This window comes from Pseudorasbora parva, chromosome 4 (genome assembly GCF_024679245.1).
Source record: "Pseudorasbora parva isolate DD20220531a chromosome 4, ASM2467924v1, whole genome shotgun sequence".
Taxonomy (NCBI): Eukaryota; Metazoa; Chordata; class Actinopteri; order Cypriniformes; family Gobionidae; genus Pseudorasbora; species Pseudorasbora parva.
This window is the reverse complement of record NC_090175.1, coordinates 51,353,299-51,372,677: the sequence shown is the minus strand read 5'-3', so window position 1 is coordinate 51,372,677 and position 19,379 is coordinate 51,353,299.

Below are 19,379 nucleotides of genomic sequence, written 5' to 3'. Positions count from 1 at the left end.
AATTTGCATTTAGGAGATATAAGCATTCAAAACTTACAGTCTCACTTACAGATTTTGATGAAATCGTCGCAGACTGCCCCTTCTCGTCAAATCCTCTATCCAATCAAATGCTCTCTAGAATCTAAAGCCCGCCCCCTACGCTGCTGAAGACATTGCGGCTAAGATCGGTCAGTTTTTAACACATTTACTAATTTCTACATGGTGAACAGCACATAGCACATAGTGATAGGAAATGATTCAGTGTAAATATGCTTTCTACAGTGGCCCATTAGTGCAGCCGTACTAAATTAATTAAACCACAACACAACGAAATCGCCACAACACAACGGAAATGCTCCCGCTCGAGGGGGCTCTCGGAGTGCAAAATGTTAGTTTTCCTTGCCATTGCTCTATAGAATGGCCAGTCTTATAAATATATAAACACTACGATCAGTTTTAAGTGTGTAACCATTGTATATCGACATTAAATATTTGACCACTTGTGGTAATTAACAAATTCATTTACAATATTAGTTAATATAATATGTTATTAAGGAATTAATACATTATTAACTAATAACAATTTAATGATTACTTAATCTATCAATCATGTAGAATCTTCATTAGATCAATTCATTTTGAGTTTGTCCAATTAGTTCTTTTTGCATTTTATTTCTAAAAATAATCGTGTTGTTATTCACAGTTTGAAGGTAAATTAAATCGATACATTTATTCACCTTACATAATAAACTTTTATAAAAGTTTATTAAGTAAATTCCACATATAAATATGATGTGACAGTAACAAATTCAAATGGTTTGTATTTACTCAAAGCAATTGTCAGCTTTAGTTGAATTTCTTTTGTCCAAATTACTAAATTGTTATTTGTAAAAAAAAAAAATAGCTCAATATAGTTGTTCTTTTTTTAAGTAAAATTCAACAAGTACATTTTTGGAGTGTGGTTTGTTCATGTTAATTCCCAGTGCATTAACTAAAGTTAACAAGATTTTAATAAAGTATTAGTAAATGTTGAAAGTAACAAAGATAAATACATGATTTATAAGTGCAGTTCATTATTAGTTCATGTTAACTAATGTAGTTAACTAATGAACCTTATTGTAAAGTTACCGAAGTCTCTTATGCTCATCAAGGCTGCATTTTAATTGGTTAAAGTAAAAACAGCAATATTGTGAAATATTATTACTATTTAAGCAGTTTTCTATTTGAATTGTAAAATGTAATTTATTCCTGTGATGCAAAACTGAACAAAACAGTGTCAAAGGCCCCCTCAGAAATCATCCATTTCATAACTCATCCATCATCTTTAAACTGAACTAACTCAATAATAATAATAATTATGCTGCCTTTTTTTCTGCCTTTGAAATGCAATAAAATGCTGCCTAGGCATCTCACTAGGTTTTGGAACTAAGTTACAATCCAAAAATACAGATTATAACAAAAGGCAAACAGCATCACAAGCCACAACTTTGTTATAGCTAGAGAACAAAAAGTGCATGCATATAGTCTCATACTCACAGATGGTTAGTGCCACATTGCACACTGCATGTATTGTCACACTAGAGCTCTGTTGCTCAGCCCCGGCTGCTTCTAAAGTAATAGAGTAAGAGTGGATGTGTGTTTCCTGTGGAGAAGGGTAGTGAGGTTGAGTGAGGGCGTCTGTGAAGGGCTGTAGGGTCAAGCAGGTACTGGACTTTACCAGCGGGAACCTTCAGACATACAGCGGCCCTCTAAAGCAAGGTTTACATACCTAATACACTCTGTGCTGAACTGACACACACACACACACACACACACACACACACACACACACACACACACACACACACACACACACACACACACACACACACACACACACACACACACACACACACACACACACACACACACACACACACACACACACACAAACACAAACTTTTACTATTTCTGCCTTATGTGCCATGTGAAAAGTATATATATATATATATATTTTTTTTGCAATGCATAATATCTGGACGATCCACAAGATATGACACAACTTTAACATGCCACACTGAACATACTGCTGTTTTGTAGAATAATGTATACTGTTGCACTTATTGTCCTGCACTCATTAGAGTCAATTCATATTAATTAGGCCACTTTTTCTTTTTCATTTTACTGACCAAAGTGTTCCAGGGTAGCCTGACAAGCCAGACCCACATCAAGATGTTTGGTCTGGAAACTCACCATAGACAGGGCTCAATCCGAGGGGCGGGATAAACAGTTGTCTTTCAAACTCCCTCTGCACGCGATAGGATAGCGCTACACCAACCAGAGCAACGAAGGTGAAGCAGAGCTCGCTGATAGATTAAGCATTCGCCGTATCCGGTCGGCTAAACTCCGAACACATCTTCCCTTTTTAAGAATGACTTCAGTGCCGTTCTTTGTTCTTTTCTCAGAGAAAAGCTCAACTCCAAGCCTTCCAGAGTCGCGGTCAGAGCTGATTCGAAAGACCGCCGCCGTTCGCCAGTTTCTGTGTTAACTAGAAGCACGCAAGCGCAACTCGGCCGTCGTCATTATGGCCCCGCCCGCCGACTCTATACACGATGTGATTGGGCCGTCCAGATTTTGAGGAACACAGCTCAGAATGGTATTGAGAGTGCCTAGACGACACTTGCGGGCAAATTAAATTTGCTGCCACTAGGGTGCGTCTAGATTTCTAGGCTAGTTCCAGGGTACAACAGGGCTAAATTTGCTTTTCATTAATCCCATAGTGTATCATTGTGCAAAAAAAAAGAAGAAAAACAAAACAAAACAACAACAAAAAAAGATATAGATGTATATACACTCACCTACAAGATTATTAGGAACACCATACTAATACTGTGTTTGACCCCCTTTCGCCTTCAGAACTGCCTTACTTCTATGTGGCATTGATTCAACAAGGTGCTGAACGCATTCTTTAGAAATGTTGGCCCATTGTCAAGTTCTGCCCTCATTCAATATTCAAAGGACACAAGGACAACTCTAGCCTAGAAATCTAGACGCACCCTAGCAGCAGCAAATCTAATCTGCCGCGAGTGTCATCTAGCAACTCTCAATACACTTCTGAGCTGTAAACGGCAAACTCTGGTCGGGCCAATCACATCGTGTATAGAGTCGGTGGGCGGGGCTTAACATAATGACGGCAGAGTTGCGCTTGCATGCTACACAGAAACTGGCGAACGGCGATCAAATCAGCTTTGACCGCGACTCTGGAAGACTTGGAGTTAAGCTTTTCTCTCAGAAAAGAACAAAGAACGGCACTGAAGTCATTCTTAAGAAGGGAAGATGTGTTCTGAGTTTTGCCGACTGGATACAGCAAGAGCTTAATCTTTTAACATGCTCTGCTTCACCTTCGTTGCTCTGGTTGGTTGTAGCGCTATACAGAGGAAGTGCACAGGAAGTTTGAAAGACATCCATTTATCCACAACATTACACCACCACCACCAGCCTGCACAGTGGTAACAAGGCATGATGGATCCATGCTCTCATTCTGTTTAAATGGACTGCATTTATATAGCGCTTTTATCCAAAGCGCTTTACATTTTTGCCTCACATTCACCCATTCATACACCGACGGCGATCTCAGCCATGTAAGGCGCCATCCAGCTCGTCGGGAGCAGCTGGGGTTAGGTGTCTTGCTCATGGACACTTTGACACTTGGTCAGGTGGAACCGGGGATCAAGGGCGCCGTAAAGGGGTGGAAGGTTAGGACGATTCTAAGGGCCCAGACTGATTTAGGGCCCAGAAGAGCAGACCCCCTATTTCTTTTCTTATTTCTTTTCTCTTTTTTATACATACATTAAATGTGCTTGGGCCCCTCATGCAGTAAATGTGTATTTTGTCCGTTTTGACCATAGATTTTATATTTAAAAAACTAATTTCAAAATGTCAGTCACAACCTTCTCCCCCCTCCCTCACAATGGTTCATTCCACCTGCGCGGTCCGCGCTAGCGTGAGCTCTTGGTTATTGCACTTGCTATGATGAAGCGCAGACAGTCACACACGCAGGTATGTCACATCAAAAGTCGGGGCATCAAAAACGGAAAGAAGGAAAGAGAAGACAGAGAACGCCGAAGTCTACAGTATGTCACACAGTTTTTCAAAAAGAAAGGCAGCTTGCCCTATTCCTCTAACGTTATTCCAAAACTTTCAGAGTTAGCCTACTTATTTTTGTTGCTACATGACCTGCTTTTATCTAGCTAAAATAATTACTGAATTATAATTTACATCCAACAATACATCTCTGCTGTGCTGTCTCCGGGTTATCATGTCTCGTAGACACAGATTCAGTGGCTGCTGCACACCCTTCTCCCACGCCCCCCGTCCCCGTCTCAAACGAACAAGGTGAGCCTGAGCGCGAAACAAAAAGTAATCTACACGCTTCAAAAATTACAAAATCAGTTTGCCATGTTCTGTCACGTGACAGTGCTGCTGCTACGATCAATGCTGTCTTACTTGATGTTCTTAAAGCAGCACTAGGTAACTTTTCAACCTTCATAATATATTTTCAAGACTCTTGTGATGATAAATCGACTTGCAATAGGTTGAATGAGTAATGCCAAGACACACCTGGCATTACTCCTGGTGTGTCTTGATTTTGAGCCCTTTTGCCCTAGCTAGTTTTATTCCTTGACTGATTTAATTATGAGTTAGTTCTAGCTGGTGTTTCCTGATAGAGCAGTTTGACCCAGCTAAAGCTTGTTCATGTAAAATATATGTCAATATGTGTACAATATGTTCTGTTGTGCTTGCAATTGCAATTGAGATAATTAATGTTCTCCCTTTTATGTAAACAAGTACATCTTTCTATATTTGTTTCTTGTTTTTGTAGGCTTTGTACTCATCTTTAGACATTTTAACTATGCAATGTGCTAAATATCTTTTTAAAAGTATACAGGGCATGTTTATTGGGTTAAATTTTATCTGTAAAAATTGTAGGGGGCCCAGAAATTTTGTTTTCCATAGGGCCCAGAATTTCTGGCGGCACCCCTGCCGGGGATTGAACCACCAACCTTCTGGTTTGTAGACAATCTACATGAACCACTGAGCCACTGCCGCCCACGACCACACCGTGTTTGCTGTGTTTACACCAAATTCTGACTCTATCATCTGAATTTCTCAGAAGTGACAGAAATCGAGACTCATCAGACCAGGCAACATGTTTCCAGTCTTCAACTTTCCAATTTTGGTGAGCTTGTGCAAATTGTAGCCTCTTTTTTCTATTTGTAGTGGAGATGAGAGTGGTACCCGGTGGGGTCTTCTGCTGTTGTATTGTTTTATTAGGATCCACATTAGTGGCCCATTTAATGGCAGCTAATCTTCCTGGGGTCCTCTTTTAAAATTATTCACAACATAGAATCACACAAAACAATAAGCAACACAAATTACAATCAAAATAATTCAAACATTGCACTTACATTCAGAGAACATGACATTTAAAAGAACATGACAATATACAGCTGGCACTAGATCATTTGCAGCAATTCCTGGGTTACTGTCCTCTTAAATTTGTATTTGTTTTGAATTCTGCATGATGAGATAGTAAGTATATTCCAAATAGATATTGCTCTGTAAAGTGATGTGTGTTTCAAAAAAATTTGTCCTGGGAAGCGGAAGTTTTATATCACCACCTAGTGCCTGCCTGGTGGCGTATAGGTGTCCACTTGCACTTTCTACAAAAACAAACTGCTCAGAGAGAAAATGTGGCTGTTTCATAAATACAGCATTCCACAACATTAAAATTAATCTTAATTTAATTTTGTCATCAACTGTGAGCCAAGAAAGACATTTATGCATCAGGGTCACGTTAGTCTTTAAAGAGCACTGGAGGACAGTCCTTGCCGCCCTATTTTGTGCCACTTGAAGCTTACGAAGATGTTTTAGTGATGTAGACGACCATATAATTGGACAGTTTTCTAAATGGCACAAAACAAGAGACTGGACCACCTGTTTAGCAATGGACATAGGAATATATGACATACATTTTCTGGACATTGCAATACCCTTCCCCATTTTAGCTATCATTCCATCAATATGAGCTGAAAAAGACAAGTAAGAATCCAAGGTGACGCCCAGTAACCTGGCTTGCGTCACTTGCCTTAGCTGCAGACAATTGACTGACAAGTTCAGTGACGGCTGGGTAGTTAATTTGAATCTTTTTGAGAAAAGCATAGATGTTGATTTGCCTACATTTAAAACTAATTTGTTTTCTTTTACCCAATATTCTGCAAATCATGATTTAATAGATTTGAAACATCATAAGGATTTTTTGCAGAACAGTACAATGGCCCATCTGTAGCCCATCCGCCTCAAGATTGTGCGTGTTGTGGCTTCACAAATGCTTTGCTGCACATCGGTTGTAATGAGTGGTTATTTCAGTCAAAGTTGCTCTTCTATCAGCTTGAATCAGTCGGCCCATTCTCCTCTGACCTCTAGCATTAACAAGGCATTTTCGCCCACAGGACTGCCGCATACTGGATGTTTTTCCCTTTTCACACCATTCTTTGTAAACCCTAGAAATGGTTGTGCGTGAAAATCCCAGTAACTGAGCAGATTGTGAAAAACTCAGACCAGCCTGTCTGGCACCAACAACCATACCTACGCTCAAAATTGCATATATATATGTGTGTGTGTGTGTGTGTGTGTGTGTGTGTGTGTGTGTGTGTGTATTGAACATTTATGGTGTAAAATATTTTGTGTGAAAATAAATCTCAAAAAACAAATATTTGAGGTGATCTTTTGCCCCACACACGGGCAACACAGTATTGAAACAAACACTTTAGCTAAAATAATGGTTATTACGTGATAAAACTTCAGCAATTAATCGCAACATGAAAAATTGATATCGGCACATGCCTAATAAACAATCATAATCACTTAAGAACTTTAGTTTTATTTTGATAAAATAATAAATTTTTGTTCAATAAAGGTTCTGCAATTGAAATATATTAATATGGAAAAAAAATTTAAATGAAAGATCCGATAATATATTATTAAATATAGATCAGTAGTATTAATACATTATATTTTATCATATATGATTAATATAAACATTAAACATAATATTATAAATATGGTGATTATCTTTAAGGTGGACACCCTACTTAATAAATGATATTTACAATCTGAATCCATGTCATGTCAACGAATGGAAAAAAGTCAGCTAACTATTTATCATGGTAATTACTGTGCCTTTAATCCCTTACAGCAGGGGCACATTTTTCCCCAAATGTCAAACTTTTGCATAATCTTCTGTTTTTTGAATTCTGTTGCTTCAATTATCTTGAACAAAACTGAAAATCATTAAGAAGACCCTTGTCACAACTTTATTGATTCATTTTGCTACATTCTCATTCTCAAAAACATCAAATGTTAGATTAAATTAGTACAGAATCAACTTTGCTCTGCTGACCGCAATCACGTCAAGGATCAGCCAAATGTCCTCATGCAACTTGAAAAGTGGATGTTTTTGCAAAGTGCTGAGGCAAGTGTTTAAGCCATCTAGTGGTTTAGAAGAAAATACAATCAAAGGAACCTTTTACTCCCTGGAGATTTTAGCCCCATTGTACCCTACCGTAAAATACATATTTAAGACATTTTATTTGAAAGAAAAATGCAAAATAACCATATATGTATGGTTTCAACACACACTGGTTTTATAATCAACTTGCTCTTGGTCTATGTGGTCTTGACTTCAACACTCTTTACTGTACCATTTAAAAATATGCAGTATTCTGTACATTAGTGTCCCGTTTTATTACAGATAATCTCAAATATCATCTGATTTATCAGTCTCGAAGATATAAAGCCTATTACTATATGCATCTGTGAACGGTCCTACTTTACCCTGGTAGGATTCAAACTGTGGTCTCTGGTGTGGGAGGTGGGTAAGCTAACAAGGACGCTAAATACCACAGTACCTCAAGTGCACCTCTTGGGGCCAGGGGAGTGAGGTTTACATGCACAGCTCTTACTGACCTACGTCTGTTACACTGACCACCCCGAAATCTCACTGCCTACTTGTCAAATGTCTGACGCTTGGCCAGGACCCCTCTGCGTCACTTTTTAACGCACGGGGTACCCCTTTAGCGTATTTTTTTAAAGATCAAGACACATTTAATTCTTTGCATTTGTAAAAGTAAACACGATTTTATGAATATTTATAGCCTACTTTTATATTTTGGAGCAACAACTCCCACCCTAGACCTACCCACTTCTCAACAATATAAAACCCATAACAGGCAAATAAAAGTACAGGTCACAGGTATTTATTGCAAAAAACTGACCAAAACAGTATAAAAGTATTAACTCATGATGCATTCCAAGTCTTCTGAAGTAAAGAACCGAGTTGATCTTTACTATATGTTTCAATCGCTGAAATCATGATCCCGCTGATCCGTAAATACACTCATTCATATCTCATTCAAATGATACACACGACTCTTTAGCATGATGCAATCGGTCACAAGACACACGAGAGCCAATGACATTTTAGAATCAATGCTGAAGTAATGACGCAATTGGTCACGAGAAATACGAGAGCCAAAGGAATTTCACTATGAAATCTGATGTAACGTTTCTTTGGGCGGCAGTTGTTTAAATTTGATTTCCTGATCTTCGGCGGATGGAGACGCCAATCGCTTTTGGGAACTTCCTTAACACAAAATCAAATCAAATCGTTTGTCCTCGGAACACTTGGAATATTTGTACTTTTTGAATAAATTGTGCATGAAGTCGTATATGCCACTTATATCATTTGTTCTATCTCATATAATACACAAATTGGTAGGTCTAGGGATGGGATGGGGTTGGGTTATGTTAACATGTGTCAAACTAGCGTAAATAAAAATAAATGTTAATAAAAATATACTGTAACATGTCATAATGTCAAAATCATAACCCAATATATAATTTTATTATAATGATATGCCCAACACGTCTGTGTATGGCACCAAATGTTTCTCAGAGAAATTAATAAAGCACCCTGCTTGTCGAAAATTACAATAAAGGGGTACCCTGTGCGTTAAAATATGATGGAGAGGGGTCCTGACCAAGCGTCAATATGTGACGAGTGAGATCGTGTTGCCCACTGCCATCTGAGTGAATCCTATTCCCATCCTATTGCCTTTCAAGCATCCAAAACATCCAAAGAGCACATGTTCATTAAACATCCGCATTGCACAGCCTTACAAACCCAACAAACTCCACCATTAGCTTATCAAACCTTACGCTACATTTACATGGTCCTGTTTAACCTGCAATGTGTAGAAAGTCTGAAATGCTTCCCATTTGAGTATTGATTGTGCCTTGAGCCTGCCCGCATTAGATCCCTGAATCGGCCCCGCAGGAAACAGCGCTGTCCACAGGGGTTATTGCTCTGACTAAAGCAGGCAGCAGAGGTCAGCACCCATTGACAGCTCTGTCACTGTGTAGCTTGCTTTCTGCTGTTGGGGATCAGAAGCAAGTGGTCAATAAATCCGAAAGGACTGCCGTCTGCAAGCTTTAGAATGCTGCATTCACCAGACAATAGATCTAAAAGACAACAGCATTTATTCATATCAAACCTTGGAAGGTTATTTGACGAGACGTAAAAGCATGTGGCGCTCAGATGGGAAGTGAGCTGAGAGCAGCTTTGTCTCGTCCTCTTTATGGCTTATTCTCGTAATCAAAATGGCATGACTTTCATGATCTATTTTGGGACAGCCATGTGTCTGTTTGACCTAAAAGGAAATTCCAACTGGAAAATTTTATTGAGAGGTAGCTCTTTAATAGTTTAGGAGATGTACTGTAAGTACAGGGGTATAAAAAAAAAATGCTAACAGCCATTCTCACTTCTAAGGCATCAAAATCTGAACCATGGTCATGTGCCTTCCGTGTCACGATGAAGAAGCTAAAGGTACCCCTAAGCATAATTTTTAGATGCACAGAGTGCTCCATTGATTTCAGTAAAAATCCTTTGGTGCCCTACACAGACATGTTGGGCATGAGAATGTTATCATCATGATGAAATTATATTGGGTTATGATTTTGCCATTATGACATGTTGGAGTGTACTTCTCATTTAATCCGCTAGCATAATTTTATTTACATTTATTTTATTCATTCTATTTAGGCACGTTTGAACATGTAACCCAACCCCATCCCATCCCTAAACCCATTTGTGTATTATCCTGTATTTTATATCATATATAACAGGCAGATACGACTGCAGGCACAAATTATTCAAAAAGCACAAATATTCCTAGTGTTCTGAGGCCAAACGATTGATTTGTGTGATGAAAATCCCCAAAAGCCATCAGCATCTTCATCCACCGTCAAAAATCATTCACACATCAAATTTCAAAAATTGCTGCCTGAAGAAACATAGTGAAATTGCATTGGCTCTAGAATGTCTCGTGACCAATATGAGCTTTGATTGTTCTTCCTGTCATCACGTCAGCTCTGATTGTAAAATGTCATTGGCTCTCGTGTGCTTTGTGAACAATTGCGGCGAGTCATGTGTATAATTTGAAATGAGATATATGAAGGAGTGCATTTACAGAGCGGCACGATCATAATTTTAGTGATTCAAACATTAATATCAACTCTGTTCTTTACATGACGATATCATATGACTTCAAAAGACTTGGAATGCAACATGAGTACTCTAATACTGTTTTGTGAAACTGAAAATTTTGTCAGTTTTTGCAATACATGCAATAAAAACCTTTTATTTGCCTGTTATGTGTTTTTTAGCCTATTGTTTAGAAGTGGGTAGGTTTAGGGTAAGAGTTGGGTTGGGTTAGTTGCTCCAAAATATACAAGTAGCCTATAGATATTCATAAAATAATGTTTGCTTTTACAAATGCAAACAATTTAATGCGTCTTGATCTAGGCAAACAACTGAAATAGTGACGCCTAGGGAGTTTCTTTAGTGTCTTCATTGTGACGCGGAAGGCACTTAACCATGCTTCAGATTTTGACAACTTGGGAGTGAGAATGGGTTGCAACCGCATAGCTGAAATTATCTTGTAGGAAGACTTAATGATAATTAAGTGACATTTTTGACTCTTCCACATCATATTTATTTACACACACACACACACACACACACACACACACACACACACACACACACACACACACACACACACACACACACACACACACACACACACACACACACACACACACACACACACACACACACACACACACACACACACACACACACACACACACACACACACACACATTTTTTTAACATTAATAATAACAAGAAATGTTTCTTTAGCACCAAATCAGCACATTATGATCATGTGACACCAGCTTTGCTTCACAGGAATACATTAAATTTTAAAATATATTCAAGTGGAAAACAGGTATTTTATATTTTAATAATATTTCACAATATTGCTTTTTTTTACTGTATTTTTTTGAGAATCCCATAATAACATCCTACCCAACACAAAAATATGCTATTTATGTAATGCATGTATCTTTGATTATCATTATTAGCCATTAAAAAGAAAAATATGCAAAAAGTCAGACATAGTATGACAAGCTCTTAAAGCCTTGGCCATAACCCTGTCGCCGGTTCACCACTGTTCCTTCCTTGGACATCTTTTGATTGATACTGAACACTGCAGACCGGGAACACCCCACAAGAGCTGCAGTTTTGGAGATGCTCTGACCCAGTCGTCTAGCCATCACAATTTGGCCCTTGTCAAACTCGCTTAAATTCTCAAGCTTGCCCATTTTTCCTGCTTCTAACACAACTTCTGCTTCAACTTCGAGGGAATTTTTTTTACTTGCTGCCTAATATATCCCACCCACTAACAGGTACTGTGATGAAGAGATAATCAGTGTTATTCACTTCACCTGTCAGGGTCAGGGCCAGGGCCTGTTGAACAAAACTAAGGGATTAAGTCTGGATATCTTGGTGATTTTGTCATATGTATGCAAAATTTAGTACACTGCTGTCATGTAAATGTACCCTGAAGGCACACTCACACCAAGAACAATGACGATAACGAAAGATAACTGTATGAGTGGATAAATTGAGCCAGAATCACCAAGATATCTCGGCTTATAGCATGCAGTAGGCCCCAGATCGGTGTATATGTCAATAGTTGTTGTTTTTTTTAAGGTATTTAGGAGAAACACCGGAGAGAATTTTCTTAATGAAAACTTCGATTAAATCTCCTGAGCTATGAAATAGCATCTGCTGAGCAATAATAATTTATTTTGGGTTGATGGCAGATTTTGTTCTTGACAAACCTGAGTACAGTTTGAGACATTGTTGAGATCTGTTCTGAATTCCAAAGGAAATACATGGGAATATTTTTTTCTCAGGAGAACATCTGAGAAACGTGATTAGACAAAAGTCTACTTTTGCTCTGTGTTTAATCTTTTCTGTCTAAGAAAAGCAATTGAAATCTCATTTGTGAGATTCTCAAGCTTCTTCAGCCATTTTATCCATGACTGAACTATGAACTGTGATGAAACACCCTTTGTTTTCAATACTGAAACTAATATCCTCATAGTCTTGTGTCTTTGTTAGACTCTATGATGTCTGCACCAGTGTCACCCCGGGCACAATAGTCAGTAAAGCCATCAAAGAGTTTGTGGGGTTAAGCGCCCGGCTGGCATTATCCACACTAAAGATGCTAATGCCATTGAAATAGCCAGATCCATGGATGTAAATCTGGATTACTGGCTAAAAGGATCAAATCCCTGTCAGCCCTAATCGAGGATGATTTCTACTGATGAGCTTGGTGAAACTTAGAGCTCAGCGGAAGAAAATGCATTGAAATTGACACTTAACCTGCAGATGCCACTTAGCAGGCTTAGTGATGGAGATAACATTCTCCGTGTGTGCGTGTGTGTTTACACTAATGGAATAAAACACTTACGCACTTCCCGTCACAATCTGCTTGTGTACCAAAACATTGAAGATTCTGATTCAATTACCTTAAACTTACATAATGTTACCGTTACAGTGATGCATCAGATGGTCACACCGATTGTACTTTGCTATATACTGTACAATGGCACTGGAAAGGTATTTGTATGGTATGTAGGATTACAGAATCCATTGTATTAGATGATAAGCACTTTGAAATGGACCAAGGATTTATGGTATTTCCAAAAGTACCATGGGATTTTTTCTGTGTTTTGTATTAACACAGTAAACTTCATTTAGTGGCCAAAGCAACTTTACTTACTATATATATAAAATGAAACAGAAAAAGTAGGCTGTCTACAGTAAATATTGATATATGATGCATCTAATTCTACGAAGCACATATTTTGGCAGTAGAGATGTCATGCATGGAGTGAAAACTGCCCTGTCTTCTATCATTTAACAATGACTTCTTTGATGAAGTGTGTTGAAACGTGTTTGTGAATTGCAATTTATGTACAGAATTTCTCTTTCAGCAAACATCAAAGGGCTACAGAATCTCACTGCTCAGGTCCATAACCACCATAGACACATTCAGATTACTGGATGAGTTTTTCCATGGTCGATTCATAAATTTACCCTCCTCAGTCCTTTAGATGTGGTTGCCTCCATGCTTTGACACGACAGTATCGCCTACACTCCGCACCTCACTTTGCTGTGCTCACTCCACACCTCTTTTTTCATAGATAAGTGAAAATGCTTGAGACTCAATATGACAGATGCCTGTCAAAGAAATAACTTGTGACACATGGTAGAGCTGAGTCATTTACAACGACGCCTTGCTCACTAACCTTTCAGTTTTCAAAGTCAGACGTCTGTAGGTTGCTTGAGGAGAAAGATGAATATGAGAACGCACCCCCCTCCTATGCCAGAATTATCATGTATAAACCGTTCTTGGTCTTTACAGGTGGTGTATGTGAACAGCTGCCGTATGCACATGGTCAAATGGCTTGGCGGTTACCATGCTCACTAATACAAGTGGTTCATTTAGAAATGCAATTACATAGCTGCATGAAAGCATATCTTGTACATGGGTCTGGAATAGGGTTCTCATTCCCTGTGCTATGGAGCAGGTAATTCCCTCGCTGGCGATGGGGTTATGGTTTTCTTCAAGGGTTTATGGTACAGTGCAAAGGCATTGAGTGTCGAAATAGAGTATTCTCAGCTCTGAAAAAGACCTCCTCTCACTGCATCTCTCTGTTTGGTTATCTTTTCACAACAGACCTTCACCTCACTGACCAGGCTGGAGGACATCTGAAATATTTCTGCTCCGAACTAAGTTTCTACTGAGGAGTTTGGAAACTGTGATTACAAAGCGATGTGCATTCAATGGATGTTGGTACAAATAAATTGGATACGCAATTTCATATTTGTGCAAATCTAACAGGAGTAATTGATGTTCCACTTTGTATTATAACATCTATGCAGTTGCAAAGTGTTGGAGTGCAAGGCCTCTACCTCTTATACGTAGTTTTTATACATGCATTTGCAATTAAAACCTAATTAAAATCCCACTGTGGAAACATTTCCCTCCATGATTTTGTATTAACATGCTCCCAACTCAGAAAGTCTAGACTCAAAAGCTCCTTTCTTTATGAGTTTGGAAGCACATTATCTGTGAACTTTATAGTTATTGTAAAACCACAGAGAATGCTGGGAAAAGTAGTTTTGTCATACAAGCATTTTACTTGTAAATGTGGCTAAATGAGTAACATTGTAGAAAAAAATATGATTATTCTTCATCAACAGTATACACAAAATGGATAGAACCTAATTATATAGTCAACATTTACAAGTGCCCTACAAATGTTTCACCTGGTTAAAAAAAATTAATAAATCAAAGTGGTGTAACAGAGGTCAGCTACTGTGCAAGTAAACCTCACTCTTCTGACCTCAAGATATGCTTTAGTGACTGACGCTAGAGCAGGGGTGTCCAACCCTGCTCGTGGAGAGCTACCATCCTGCAGATTCCAGTTCCAACACACCTGTCTGTATTTATCTAGCACCCTGAACACCATGATTAGCTGGTTTAGGTGTGTTTGATTCAGGTTGTAGCTAAAATCTGCAGGACGGTAGCTCTCCAGGACCAGGGTTGGACACCCCTGCACTAGATTTTGCAGCCTTTAGCCTCCTTGTTAGAGCATCTGACCCTCATGCTGGTGGACCCGGGTTCGAGTCCTGCTTGGAAGCAGGTGGTTCAAACATGAGAGGTTACCTTGGTGCCGTGACCCAGATGAGAGTGAGGTTTAAAGGGTGAGTGTAACAGAGGCCAGCTAGTAGTCACTATGAGAGTAAACCTCACTCCTCTGACCCTAAAGAGACGCTCTAGCGACTGACGCTACTGAGGTGGCAGCCTTTAGTCTCCTTATTAGAGCGTCTGACTCTAATGCCGGCGGACCCGGGTTTGAGTCCCGTTTGGAGTGGGCGGTTCAAACAGGAGATGTTACAGTGGCACAGGTGGATTTTTTTCATTTATTTTTGTGTGTGACACAGGAGCCATAAATCCATAAAGCTGCTTTGTGCATTTCCTGCAGAGAAGATGAAATATTTGCTTTGTGCAATAAACTTGACAACATGTTATTTTTGTGATGAGCCACTTATGTATGTAAATAAACACACTGCCTGTAATGCATCGTATTAGATATTACCGTGGGACAAATTATTTCTCTTTAATATTTCAAAATATTCTGAGTAATATGATTAAATGGAGATCAAACAGAGATTGCTTATTAGATTTAGATCTGACAGAATGTCTCCTCTAGAAACTGTGCTTAGATTTAACATACAAAACCAAAGTCTGTAATGAAAAGTCAAATTACCAAATTATGTAAGCTTTGCTATCTGCATTCGTTTTAGAATTCTTAAAATAGTAACTGGTTAATATTGATAATATTAATATGTCAATGTTAGAAAAAAAAAAAAATTCTCTAAATTTCTCAATTGTGGTTCAGAAGCAATTATTAGAATGTATGTTTAACATATCGGCTTTTTCAAGCTTAAACATTCAATGCAATTATGGGGTAAAAAATATAAATTGACAAAAATATTGCCACAGCTCGAAATTCATGTACTATGTTTTAAAATCCTATTCTTGCATACTGTGACAGGGTTAAAATTGAGGCTATTGGCCTAATATGTAATCACTCACTTGACATGTTATGTGATTGGTTGGTGCCATGCCATCTGACTTTTTCACTGGTTATCTGTAAGCTTGAATTGTGTGTGCACCTGTAATCTTTTAGCCCTGACGAAGGCCTGTGTGGCAAAAACGTGTTGGCATAATAAAGAACAAGCATTATTTCAGCTCCATTTTCTGACCATTTTGATCTCTCCATTTCACAAGTATTTTCTTCCATGCACCTTGTTGATCTCGTTTACAGCAGAACAATAACATACAGGGTTAGATAATGTAAAGCTTTAAGGTTAGCAATGAAAACTTGTGGTATCCATAACCGGGTGTAATAGTTTAAGAATCAACCTGTTTGCTGACCACAATGGCAGTTACCCTTCACCTGAGGTAACCTTTTCCTTTTCATTTATCATTTCCTGTGAACGACCTTGTCCTGTTTGTTTCATTTTCTTTAACTGAAATTATTTTTGAAGAACCATCCGAGACAAAGTTACTTAAATTAAGCATAATTGAGAACGCCATTAATTCTCCAAAGCTATAAAAGAGCAACATCTGAGCAATAAAATGTTCCTCTAGGGAAATTCATCTCTGCCATCGTGAAGTAATAAGCTACGATGTGCACGTTCTGACTGAATATCTGGTGCTGCAGATAGCGAACTGCCTTTTATCTGCTCCTGGAGTCAATCAGCAAGAGATTCCGGTTGTTTCAGAGAGCGGAGAGGAGCGTAGTGTTTTTTGCTCCCTGTCTGCCCACTCACAGTCCAAGGTGACAAGCCAATATCCTCCTCCTCAGACGGCCCTCTTCCCTGACCTAGATTCCTCACAAAGCTCCAGGAAAGCCCACATACATGTACACATGCTATCCCTTGTTCTCCTTTCATATGTTCCACTCTATATTCTTGTGACATCCCCGCACTCATGCATGGACACAATGATTTCCTTACATTGTCAGAAAAATATTCCGACTTACATAAGCGGGGATACAAGAGAACACATCCACGCACACACATAAACCTTTAAATTCCATCTCAGCACTGCCGGGGAAAGTCTCCTTGAATGATAATATTCCTATTTGAGAGGAGACAGTCCACCGACGGAGGAGGAGGGTGACATATATGGAGCACGTGTAGACGGCAGTCTGTTAAATATTCATGATTGTGCACTTGCGGCTTGACATGTACGGCAGATGCTCACTGCGAGTATGTGTGTGTGGGTATTCGCGTGTGGGCGGGGTGTGTGTTTCTTGTAGGTATACGGAAAGGCCATGGTTGCATTGTGTTGTTGTGTGTGTTTGTGGTGCATCTGTGCGGAAGCCGAATAGATTTTGGCTAGTACACCTGTTTGTCTTGATGGTACACATTAGGGGAAATGAAGGGGTTGGAAGGTACAAAATGGATCTGGGTAATGCATGCGCTCTTTACTCAAGCAACATAATGGAAACGAGTATTTATCACACTGTGACTCTAGTCAGAAGTTTGGAAACAAGACAGAGAGGAAAAGTGCCTGGTGTTTTCATGTTTTTCTTCTGCTTTTTTAATGTTAAGGTTTAAAATTCCAACAGTACATTATTGTTTTTTTCTCACTATTTTGGACTATGAAGGACAAAACTATTTTAGAGGTTTTATGCATCAATACTTCTCTAGAAGTATTTTTTTATGTTGGTTTTATGTTGGTTTTCCTAATCCGCTCCCCCCCCCCCCCCTGATTTTCTAAAAAAAATATATATTTTTTCTCATTTCTGTCTATATTGCAACACAACTTCATTGGCAAAAATTCAGAACAGAGTCACCTGTATAATTCAGGTCCATTTTACTGGAAAGGTTGAGCTGTTAAACATATATTCAAGAGAATTTTTCTTAGATGTGAAGTTTTCAGATTTTATATGTTTTTTATTGTTTTACTCTTTAAATTGATTGGAAATGTTAATAAATAGCATACAATACATTATAAATACCGATACGTTAAGAAAGATGGCATCAATGGTTCTCAACCTTTTGACTTTTCCAGTTGTTTGTGATTTACTTGATAATTTTTTTTTTGTGTATGTAATACAAATATGTTGGCATAACTAGAAAATAGTATATTCATAAAATGTTTAAGCTGCCTATTGTGTTTCGATTTAATTTCTTTGACTTATGTAGGTCTGGAAATCACACTAATAATTTAAAAACAGAAAAGGAAAAAAAACGTAGTGGGGGGGGGGGGATCCAAATTATCTTTTTTTTTTTTTTTTTTTTTTTTTTTTTTTTGATACTTGTTATTTAAAATAATTTGAAAGTCATCATCCGGTTTTCTGAGGCCAGCCCCCTGGTTGAAGAACCCTGCTAAAGATAATATTTCATAATTTAAAAATTATATTATTTTAAATCAGTGTCAATGTGCAGTACTCCCATTGTTACAACCTGTACTCTAAGTAGATAAGGTTCCAACCTGTAATGGTTCTTTTAGACCCTTTTAGGGATTCCTATCATAGATTCCCCAAATTTATTAGATTCAGATAAACGTATTAAAATTAATTAAATTCCCAAATTTATGGATTCAGTAAAGAATTAATTTCTTGTTATAATCACATTGTATGAGTTAAGCAGCTCGTAAACATACTTTATCATTAGAAAAAAACATTGAAATGACCTGTTAAACATGAAGTATTATGCATTTTTTAAATACATTTCTCCTTATATTGAATCTTTTTGGCATAAATTGGGTCAAGGACCCCAGAGTTTTATATAAAACCGCACTGAACTACCCCATGCAGTGGTCTATAGTGTTATGTCTGTTCAGTGAACTCTATATTTTTGTATCAAAAGCTTTTTTGTTTGTCTATTCTAATAGTAATACAGAAATTGCAGCTAATATAAAACAAAGTTTAATTTGATGCTCACTTCCAAACTTTTGACCGTGGCGGGCTGTGATGCCACAGTAATCCATCATCTTGACTGTAAATCAAACGCTGATGAGTATTATCGATTCATATCAAACATGACTCTGCAAATACTTCACGGTACATTTACACAGAGCCCCACTGTTTGTTTATGATTCAGATCATTTCTGCAGTCATTCTAGAGAATCACAAATTGCTAATCAACTCCTGTTCCTTTACTGATGAGTTTGTTTTTTAGATGCTTTATTCAACTGCATATTGTTCATAATTGCAGAAGACCTTGCAGCGGCACATTTCAGTCTGGAGGAGGATGAGGACCAGCATGTGAATCCCTTAAAGTTCCTAAGCAAAGCTCCATACACAGTCCCTCGCTTCAGTATATCCTCGAGAACAGCATTCACTCCATGAGTACACTC